Below are 12140 nucleotides of genomic sequence, written 5' to 3'. Positions count from 1 at the left end.
TCACGGTTAATAAAACCAAGATAGTTTACGTTTAATTTTGCGAAAAGTTCAGACGCGATTTCCGTTGAGTTCGTTTCAGTAACGCTATGTCGAAAAATAATAGAGTTTTGTTTTCCTTTTGGTTCGAAAAGTTTATGTTCGAATTTGGTTTAAGTTGTTTCACGGGAAGTAACGACCCGACAAATGAGATTCATTTACGTCGTTTGATTTGTGCTCGAGTAGTCGAGACCGTTTGATTATACCCCGAGGGGGACTAAGCTTGATTTGATGTGGTCAAAACGGACAAGGTCCGGACCACCCAATAGATTCAAAAAGACTAAAATGGTAATGTTAACTAATCGAGAACAAATAAACAACGGAACATACACGCTTTGGTATAGTGGCCAAACCACTAACAAAAGTGAGCGGTGTAAACCGGGCACAAGCCCGCGTTCGAGAGAAGCGCGCGCGCGTACTAAAGGCGGGCCGACAACGCGAAGACACATGGTAGGCCGAAGTACCATACGGGAAGCGAGTATCGATAACCACCCGCGGAATGATAAATAAAGAAGGTAGCGGGGTGAGATAGTAGCAATAGTTGCGCACGGAACACGTCCGAACCCGAGAGTCAGTGACCACGGGGATGTGGTCAGCGTCGGACACTGCCCACCCAGGGGAGCGACGAGGTAGGGACGCGAACGTATTAGGGCCGCAGAAAAAAGCATAAAACGATACTCGGTTGGCGAACCGGAAGTAGCCAAATACGAGTCCGCGATACCACGATAGCATGGTCAGGGTGCCCGACCACCCAGCCACCCGAGAGGGCGAAAACTCCACGCGGGAGGTTGAGAGTTATCCGGGGAACGAGGACTAGGGGTGCTCAACCGGAGTAAGTTCGCGGATTACCAAAGTCACGAACCATGGGAGACATGGTTCGGGAGAGTCACCGGGTATATGGCGGAGATGGGCGGCGAATGTACCGGGTGAAAACGAAGCCGCGAATAATGATATGACGGGTAACGCGAGGACCATCCAATGGGTGTACCGCGTAAAAAACAAGAAATGGTACGCGTGCTCGGGAAACCGACGGGACGGCGAGAACCGCGAATGCGCGAAAAGGCATTGGCGGAGGCCACAAGGTAATTAAATAACAAACCGCGAACCGCGACCATGTAGTTCCTGAGAACGGGTTACCATGGTCGGAGAAAACCATGAAGGCAGAGGTCGAATTCGGGACAGCTAGGCCAGCGAAAAGGGGAGATGGTAAAACAAACAAAAGACAAAACCCCATCGCGCAGGGTCCTCGCGTTTAATAGTTTGCCGTACCATAAGAGACGCCAAAGACCCATGTTGGCGGAGCGTGTGATTAATGAGCAAGCGTGTCGAGATGTAAGCGACTAATGTAAATGCCGAGGGTCACCTTCCGATACGGCGAATGTCGGGACGTGAGAATATGCGAGATAGTGCACAAAGGGAGCGTACGGCAGGTGAAACTAGGCATATGGTCGAGCAATAGCGATAAATCGCCTGAAGAAATTGTTTGCGCGCGAGGAATGCGAAAATGAGGACCATATGTCGAAGAGTATGGAACGCGGAAGTAACGACGGGAATACCGGGGCGACAGATCCACCCCTAGCAATCGAACCAGGGCGTGGCCAACTGGAAAAGGGGAAACCAGCCCGGAGATTGGTGGTCCACCTCGGAGAGGGGAGAAAAGCACCGGGATCAGCGGGTATATCTTGGAGCGCGGAGAAGGAATCGGGGATTTTTCCGCGCTAGAGCTTCAACGAGTACAGTCGACTCGGTCTTGTAAAACCTTGCGATCCAGAACTTAGACTCTGCGTAACATATCCCGCGGTAGACGCGTTAAACCTTAAGACATTGTACAACCTGAAACAGAATAAAATAGATTATATTTTATTATCTGAACATACAGCAGATTAATTAAATTCATTCGAATACGGTTTACCTACCTAAAAGACATACTTACCTGATCCTGATACTTACCTGTGGGCGATCCAAATCCGTGTGGGGAGATCCTAAGGTGGTCCAGCATTGATCCAGAGACTTAGTCAGCGGTGCACAGCTGCAGTCCAGAAGAGGTCCGAGGTGCTTGGTCCAGCGGTGATCCGAGATCCAGCGGCAACGAGACGACCTGAAACAGAAAAAGGTAGAGGAATTAGCGAGGCGTCGAAAGGTTGGGAAAATCAGATACTTACCGGTTAATCCTTTCTCGGTTTTCGGGGTAAAAATCGAGTGGCGACCGTGTCGGGAGACAATAAGTTGATAAAGGGGGTAAAAACATACCTCCGTACGGTTACAGCCATCTCCCACTTATGCTACACCTCTCATGTCTCCTTACAGTGCCAGACTAGAGTCAAGCTCAACAGGGTCTTCTTTCCCCGCTAATTTTTCCAAGCCCGTTCCCTTGGCAGTGCTTTCGCTAGATAGTAGATAGGGACAGTGGGAATCTCGTTAATCCATTCATGCGCGTCACTAATTAGATGACGAGGCATTTGGCTATTTATATCACGCCATCGGCGCGTCTTACCGCTTCGGGACAGTGCGGTTCCTGCTAACAACGGGACCTGGCTGAGCGATCCTGCAGGTTAACGATTGGATCGCTCATCTTCGCAACAGGTTGCCCAAACAGTAAGGATACGAGATCCAGTGTAACTTTTGTTCTAATTTCATCCTATCTATATTGACTGGGTCTATCTAGCACTCTTGGCAAGTCCTCCCGCAGGAGGGAAACCCATCTGACTGATCTGCCGCGGGATTCCTGCGTACGGGCTGGAAAAATTGTGAAGCAGAGTCCCCAACTTGGGAAAGCGGAGCTTGGTCGGCTTAGTGTTGCCGTTACCGCGGGGAGCCACGTGGAGGCGTCCGCCCGTGCGCCGTGGCGGTCGGTCGCACGGCTCTGCCGCCGTTCGGCGCCCATGGGTGTAGCCCATCCGAACGACTCGCATCACTGATGTCAACGGCAAAAGTGCCGGCATAGCTTAAAATTGGGAGTGTAGAAGGCTCCCAAATAAATAAATAAATAGATACTGCGTGGGTGGATCAGATCCCAGACCATCGTTAGTGTATAAAAAATTACATCAGTGAGCTAGCCAAGAGTTTTTAATCAGCAGCATCGCTGTTGTTAAGGCGCAACGGCGCATTATAGTCCATAAACATATGGAAAAGTTCCACTGAGCTCCTGAGCGCTTGCAGTGTTAGCGTTCTCAGCGAGCCTCTGTCTCTAATTTGCAATTTATGTAGACAGGTAACAGTGTTTCTGGGCATTGCTCCTCTAGTCCCGATAACTATCGGGAGGATCATACAGTCTTTCGCCCCTAATTGAGCTTTAAGCGGAGCTATGAGGGACGCATATTTAGCGAGCTTGTCCCTTCTACCTCTGTCAAGGAGATCACCATCCTCATGGCAGACTGTGATGTCAACCACAAAGACCCTTTCCCGATACTGTATGATCAGGTCTGGTTGGAGATTCCTCAGATGAGGGTCCTGCAGCATTGCCTCCTTCGTTACTGCCATGCCACGCTGCCCCAAGACGTGTCGTTCAATGCAGTCTCGAATATCGTTGTGCCGTTTAATTCTACCGGACTTGGTATACGTGCACTGCCCCAGTATATGGCCTAGCGTCTCAGGCTGCGCCTTGCATTTTCGGCACATGACGTTGCCAGTTTGAGCGACTCTATTGAGCGACACCTTGTTCGCCGCTACATTGGCTCTCAGCTTGAGCGCCGTAATGTACCTGGACGGTTTCAACAGGTTAGGACGGTATAGCCACTCATTGCCTATTTTGTCGTTTCTATAGGCTTGCACTCCTTTGCCTTGGGAGGGCAAATCCGCCCATCTCTTCCATTCGTCTGCTTTGGCTTTGAGCTTGTAGCCGTCGATCTGTTTGGTCGACTGTAGTGGCCAGCCAAGTTTGGCTACATGCGCAAGGCGCTTTAGTCTGTTCTCCAGCCCTGACGCTACTACTAGGGCTTGTATTGCCGGGTCGCTATTAGTTAGAAAGCGAAATCCAGCTTTTAGAGTTGCGGACGTTACAACAATTTCGAGCTTCGGAAAGCCCATGCCGCCATCGCGTTTGGATGCGTATAGCAGACCATCTGCCGTAGACTGTGGGAGGTGCAGATAGTCTTTCACCGCCGTCCTCAGTGCTTGGTCCATATCTCTTAGCACTGTGGCACTTATAGTGCCCGCGGTGAAGGCGTACAGAAAGTGCGGCAATACATACCGCGCTAGGAGTTCGACTTTTTGGTGAGGCTTCAGGGGTAGCCTTTTAATTCTTGGGAGCGTGTCCCTTAGCCGTGCGATTGCACGCTTAATAACTACTCCTTCCCATGGAGTAATTTGTATGCCTAGGTATTGCAATGACTGCGCAGGGCCGCAGTAGGCGATCCTCTCGCCATTACTGTCTATTTCAGGGTCCACCATATACCAGCTATCTTTGGTGGTGACAATACCAAATGCAACGCACTTCCCAATCGATAGTGCCATTCCCCAACTTGAGAGGAAGCCAACGAGCTCATCCATAAGCCGACTCGCCGCAACTCGATCATTTGCAATTAAAATTATATCGTCGGCAAAGGCCAAGCACGATATGCTAAGGTCTTCCTTAACTTGGAAGCCTTCCATCCTTTCCAATTTGTCAATGATTAAATCCATACAGATATTAAAGATGAGTGGAGACAGAGGGTCGCCTTGTTTGACACCTCTTCTCAACTCTATGTCGAACATTTCGTTACGACAGTTCATGGTCGTTTTGACTCCTTTGTACGAGTCCATTATCAGTGCGACCACTTCCTCCGGCAACCCTTGGCTAAGTAACGAATACTTAATAACTGGGTGCGGAAGGCTATCAAACGCCTTGGCAATGTCCACCTGAGTGACAACGATTCCTTTGCCCTTTTTGGCTGTTGCAAGGACTTCATTTAGCAAGTTGATGTTATTATAACATCCCATTTCTGGCACAAAGCCTTTTTGCCGTGCGTTTAGGTGGACCACGCTTCTTAGGCGTTGGTCCATAATACCCCAATACAATCTACTCAGTATCGAGGAGATAGTAATTGGCCTGTAGTTGGCCGCTACTGAGGGATCTTTGCCCTCTTTGAGCAACAGCGTTGTTCTATTGCAGCGCCATGCGCTTGGCTGTTTCAGTGCCAGCATGATTACGTTAAAGATCGCTTGGAGGATGTATCCTCCCTCATTTCTCATCAGATCTCCCTTGCGGAGTCCATCGGGCCCGGCTGCCACCCTCAGCCGTGTAGACCTGAAACGCTTCAGAACCTCCGCACTGGAGATAAAGTGCAGAATTTCTGCTGGGTTATATGGCACCGTGGCCTCTCGTTTCTCCTGTTCAACATCACATCGACCGGGCTTTCTCCACAGCCCTTCGTAGAGCTCCTTGACGCTCTCCACTGATGGACTCACCGATTCACATGTATCTTGCGCTTGAATGTCCATACCCTCTCTTACCATTTTTGCGAGCATAGCAGGGTTGTTTTTATATAACTCTTGCGTAAGGGCATAGGCTCGGGCTTTGCGTTCGCTTCTACCCGAGAGCCCTTTCCTCCGACTCCGATGCTTCCGGGAATTACCACCTTTCTTTCCAGTTGCAGGGGCGTGGAACAAACTGACCACCAGCTCGTAGGCTGCGTCTACTTCTGCCTGCGTTATTGCCTGACCTTCACTCTTTGCCGTCAGGAGCTCGATAATATGCCGTTGCACTTCCAGCGTTTCCTTGGGCTCACTACTCTTGAGCTCCTTAAGCACAGCCACAATGCTGGCTTGCCTCCAACTCATGGTTGACGAAGACTCCTCAAAGCTGTAAATATCGCCTGGTGCCTCGACCGCATCCATGAAAACATCCTCGTTCTCCTCTGCATCAACAAAAACCTCGTCGACCTCTAGTGGTGCACCGCCCACTTGCTGGTCCTCTTCCTCGACAGCCTCTTGATTAGAAAGTGTACTACTGAGGCGTTGTTCTCTCCACCTTTTGTAACACGACTCATTTTTTTTGTCCCTTATTTGCTTCAGGGTTTTCTCCGGCATGAACGGAACCATAGCTCTCGCTATGTTCGTCTTGCCCATGAGCTCCACTTCGAGTTTGAGCATCCTACTGATATCTTCGGCAGAAAAAACTCTGCCCCGTCTTTGATCATTCACCTTCGGAGCCGTTTGCTCTGATCTCAATCGGTTCCTTGTTACCGGGTGCGCCAGCCTTTGGTGTTGCGACAGCCCTCGTTGTGAGGTGAAATTTCTGTCACACTCCGGGCAGTCGAACCGGCCCTGCTTTACGGTTCGTTGCCCCTCATTTACCCCGGCTGCTGGGCACTTTGGCAGGTGGCATGCAGCCGCATGGTACGACGCATACGACTTGCCACACCATTCACATTTATATCTGACGCTTAGGTGAGGGTGCACTTCCTCAATATGCCGGGCCTCATCTTTGATAGTGAGAGCCATATATTCGCCCACTCCGGCGCAACTTTCGCACCGCCTTCGATTGAAGGGGAGCGATAATTCACAGACCTGTAACTCTTGCCTTGGTTGTCTTCGAATAGCCCTCTGGCCGTGTTCCAGGGGAATGGGGCCGTGTTCCCCATCGCTCGAGACCAGTGTTTCTTGCCTTGGTTGTCTCCGTATAGCCCCCTGGCCGTGTTCCAGGGGAATGGGGGGGGGGGACCCTTAAGAGAGTCATAGTTACTCCCGCCGTTTACCCGCGCTTGCTTGAATTTCTTCACGTTGACATTTAGAACACTGGGCAGAAATCACATTGCGAAGGAGAGTCTACCGAGGCCTAGTTGATTAGGCTAATAGCGCGCACGCTTTTAAACGAACCAACGCGTAATGATGTGCCGCGTAATGAAGTGCCCCTGTATCACGTGATACCTGACTTAAGCAAAAACATCGAGAATTTCTCGGGCGATAGTAAAAGTGTGCGACCGATAAACTGGATAAACAATATTGAGAGCATGCAGAAGATTCATCAGTGGCCGGAGAACTTCGCGTTAGAAACGGCACGCATGCATCTACGAGGTGGTGCACGTGATTGGTATCGCGCACGCGCATCGACGTTAGTAAGTTGGGAAGCTTTCAAGACAGCGTTCAAGAATACGTTTGTGGTACCTGAAAGTACATCGGATCGATGGCAGAAAATGATAGACAGAGTGCAACAAAAAGACGAGTCACTGTGTGCGTATTTTCATGCGAAAACAAAGTTGTGCATTGACTTAAAGCTCGATTTCCGCGATATCAAAGAACAAGTGCTCGATGGGTTATGGTCGAAAGAATTGTGTATCTCTTTAATGGCGCGAAACCACCATTCACTGGACGATTTATTGCATGACATTATAGCGAATGAGCGAGTGCTAACGCAACGTGCCACGAGAATACGGACCAAAAAGGATCCAGTAAAACCGAAGACCCAGGGACAACCTCCTGTGACGTCAGTGAGTACGAGCAAAGATAAACAAGGATCGTCCGCGAGCACCGGTAGTAATCCGGACAAACGTCTACCCGTAAGGAACGAAGAGGGCCAGCCGAAGTGCTACAATTGTAAAGCCTTTGGACACATTGCACGTGATTGCCCAGAAGAGCCACGCGAGTTATTGTGTAAATTGTGTAAAAAGAAGAGACACACGCAACGTCACTGCCCAGATGCGAAACCGGCGAGTAAGGCGGAAGTGAATACGATTGATGAGAAGATCAACAACACGATCAATAAATATGTGAAATTAGTGCGACTTAACAGACGACAAGTGAGACGTCTGCCTAGCTGGCCCCCCCACTTGCTCAAAATTTAATGATTAAATTATATAATAATGCGCTATTTATGCGCTCTTCAAATCCGTTAAAAAAAAATTTTGCGCTCTTTCCGTTTAGTAAAAAAAAATTGTTTTAAATGGGGGGGCTGAGTAGGCTGTCAGTGAGCCCCCCCACATGTTAATCGTAAGCAAATCTAAAAAAAAAGTACACAGGATTTATGCGCTAATTATGCGCTCTCACATCAGGGTAATTTCAATTTTTGCGTCGCAACCCTTAAGGGACTTTCCTCTTGGTGCGAATGCTAAAATTCTCTTGTAACTCGTTAAAAATACTAAAATTCGATTACTCAACTATACATAATACTTATCCGAATTATGTGCTATTATTTTGAGATGATTACGATTTTTGCGCCGCAACCCTTAGAGGACTTCCCTCTTGGTGCAAATGGTCATATTCCCTTATAACTCGTTAAAAATGCCAAAATTCGATTATCCAACTATACACGAGACTTACCCGAATTATGCGCTATTATTTTGAGATGATTACGATTTTTGCGCCGCAACCCTTAGAGGACTTCCCTCTTGGTGCAAATGGTCATATTCCCTTATAACTCGTTAAAAATGCCAAAATTCGATTATCCAACTATACACGAGACTTACCCGAATTATGCGCTATTATTTTGAGATGATTACGATTTTTGCGCCGCAACCCTTAGAGGACTTCCCTCTTGGTGCAAATGGTCATATTCCTTTATAACTCGTTAAAAATGCCAAAATTCGATTATTCAACTATACACGAAACTTACCCGAATTATGCGCTGTTATTTTGAGATGATTACGATTTTTGCGCCGCAACCCTTAGAGGACTTCCCTCTTGGTGCAAATGGTCATATTCCTTTATAACTCGTTAAATACATATCCGAATTGTGCAATATTATTTTAACCCTCCGTGTGTAAACGTGGGTCAACAGCGTTCGAGGCAAAATGATATCTGCTCGTAACTGTAAGATTTGCAAGCCTGCCAGAAAGTGTGAAGTGTAATTATAAAATCGTCAACTACACTGTTGGAAAATTTGTGTTAAATATAACATAAATCGCATGGCCAAAACGGTCCACTTAAATTTTTGTGTTAATTTAACATAATATGGATGTGTTAAATGGTAACACCGATACTATGTTAAAATATTTTAACAGAAAAGAAATGTAATTCTGATCGTAATTTGAGGTTAATTATGTGTACAATTAACATAAGTTTTATGTTGAAGTTAAGATTGTAAGATAAAATCAACACTCTTTTTCTGTAAATTTTTATTCCCACTTCTGTTATAGAGTAAAATCAACATTCTTTTTCTGTAAATTTTAACACATTTAATAAATACGTTCAAATTGTGTTACTTTAACATATTCTTTAAATTATTTTAATAATTTTACATTTTAAATTTGTTAAGCTCAATTAACATAGCAGGCATATGTTAAATCTACACATGTATGTGTTGATTATTTTACACAAAAATTTTAACAAGGACTTTTTTTAACAAACCTACAAAAATTTTCCAACAGTGTACAGTGTAGACAGATGTTTTTTTTTTCAGATTTTTTAAAATATTATAAAGTAGAGAAAAATAGCGTCGAGCACGACTGACTCATGTATGTACTGGGAAGGTACCGAAAAAAACGTATGCACACGGAGAGTTAAGATAGTCTCAATTTGCGTTGCAATTCTTAAACGAAGCAGATGAAAGCTTTCTTCTTGAAGCAGATGGAGATGTCGTCGCTTAATGCAAAGTTACAAAATTTGATAAATTTATTGTACGAAATATTAGCAGAGTTTATTATTTTATTATAATAAAGAAATCGCAATTTCGAAATTTATGGACTTATGAGATGTGTAAGCACACAGTGACAATTATACAAATTTATATTTTATAACTGTTAATGTTATTTTTTCCCCGAAATATGTATGTGTGTGTGTATGCGTGCGTGCGTGCGTGCGTGCGTATGTGCGTATGTGTGTACGTGTTCGTGTGCGCGCGGGTGTGTGTGTGTTTAGTTTTAATTAAACATGGAATTAATAGTACTAAATTATTTTAATGCATCTTATTTTTTTTATATTTTATAGTTTTCAGGATTTATTATTACACACTATACAATGCAATTTGTACGTTTGCTTTATAATTTGCCGGAAGCTTCTTTGGTTTATCCCTGCAGTCATCATATTCCATCCATGTATTATTTTGGAAACTTACTGCCGTGAAATGTCCAACTGCATTTTTTTCACATCTTCTTGTGAGTACTGGTAGTTTAAAAATAATTACTCCTCTTAAAGTATATTGTAAGTATTTTGTCATCGAGCACTGCATGTGTTTAGGAATTTTGCCTAACTCTATATCAGTTTCGTTGTTGTAAGTATCATATACTTCCAATATTATAAATAAACCTGCAAGGCAATTATTAAATTTAATATAATCAGATAATAATAAACAATATTGAAATTAATGAGAAATATTAACAAAGCTATATATTTTGAGATTTCTCCTTTCATAATCGTTTATTACAGTTATATGTAAATTACATAAATGTTCGGCTAAACTTTGATCATTAATTAAAAATGTCTACTATATGAAATAAAATCAAATTTATGCATTATAATATTTTATCATATTTTTTATCGTTTTATTTATTGTTTTACAATAAAATAAAAAATAATATAAAATGTTTCAGTTCTATAAAAAGTATTTTTTATAAAATAAAAAAAGATTAAATACTAAAGAATATTAGTCACTTTTTTCATCAGAGTAGCCACTTTTACATTTAATCATTTTTAGCTATAAATTAATGCTATTATAATTAGACATAATAACATTTTATATTTCATTTTTCCTTCTTTTGCTTCAATTTTGTAAAATTTTAGCTACTTACCAATTTCTGAAATTTCTGTAGCCAATGTACCTGTGCATTCTGCATTTTCTAACTTTGTATTTTTCTGGTGACAAGACTTTGGTTTTAATATAAAATTATTTATAATTGTATTTGGAAATTCAGAATGCATTAAGTCGCTTATTTTGACTTGGATGGTAGAAAAAGACTTCTCTCGCATATTATCACACTTATTGCATGAAGTGATTTCTTTAAGACTGGGAATATCATTGAATAATTTTTTGAAAAGATATCCTACTGAACCTCGCAGTTCATAAGAAAATAATTATCAAATGTTTCTTTAGCTTCAAAAATATCAGATAATATAACTGCTCTTAAATGATATATATTTCTTGATACTCCATGTGTAAATGTATCCAATGTCATCTTGAAAAAAATGTTGTTATTGCTATAATCTGTAGCCATAGCTTTGATGTCTTCGCTTTGAAATAACATAATAAGAAATAATTGAAATATACTGTCAAAGGCGCACGTATGTATTATTGAAATTTTCTTGCCATTAATGTTAACTGGTTTTAAATTAACATTATTTCCGTTTCGTAAAATAGGAATATTGGCTAATCTTGTTTTCTCTAAATCAAGACAGATATTGTTTTTATCTAAATATCGTGATCTCTTTTTTGTTGATTTTAACGTTAAATTACGCCAATTCTCTACTACATTGCTATCAATAGCATTTGATATATCGTTCTTAGATATATTTTGGCATAAAGTGCAAATTCTTTGCGTACTATGTGTTTTTTCAGTATCAAAAACTTGAGAACATCCATCGAATGCATGTACAAACTTGTTGCACACAATACAATTACACAAATAGATGCCTGTTGACTTATCATCGGATTTACATGTCGAGCATATTGGTGTAGCTATGTCAGATTGTGAAAAACCTTTGTTTGAAGCGATGTGTTTTTCTTCAGATAAATCAATATCTAAAGTTTTCTTCTGCTTCTCTTCTGTATCAGGTGAAATAGTTATTGGTTGAGCATCAACAAGTTTTGTGCGCCCATTGATATAATCCATATGTCGAAAGACAAATAAATCTGCTCTTGTTGGTAGCGCGTTTGCAAATAATCTGCATTTTATATTATTGAATTCGGCTTCTACAACTGCACTGGATGCAAGAATCCTACCATACCCGAATTGTTTACGACATATGCAAGACCATAATGGGAACCCTTTCATATCACGCATTAATCGGTCAAGAAAAGATGGATTAAAATGTGCATTGGCGCGGTCTCCATTGTCGATTAACTGATTTGAGACTTTGGTACAAATGTCATTTGCCCATTTTCCATATGCGTTTTTTGTATCAGAAATCTCTAAATTTATTTCATCGTCTTCTAGGGAACCGGAATCTTCAGCAAACGACAACTCAGAATCAGTCAATATATGTTTCATTTTTTCTTTGTATATTTCGCTAAGTGTAGGTGTTCCATCAGGGAGGAA

The sequence above is a fragment of the Temnothorax nylanderi genome, unplaced genomic scaffold (genome assembly GCF_030848795.1).
Source record: "Temnothorax nylanderi isolate EJ_2023f unplaced genomic scaffold, tnyl_v1.0 TNYL_tig0858_pilon, whole genome shotgun sequence".
NCBI lineage: Eukaryota > Metazoa > Arthropoda > Insecta > Hymenoptera > Formicidae > Temnothorax > Temnothorax nylanderi.
The sequence above is the reverse complement of the archived record's forward strand: the minus strand, read 5'-3'. Positions refer to the sequence as shown.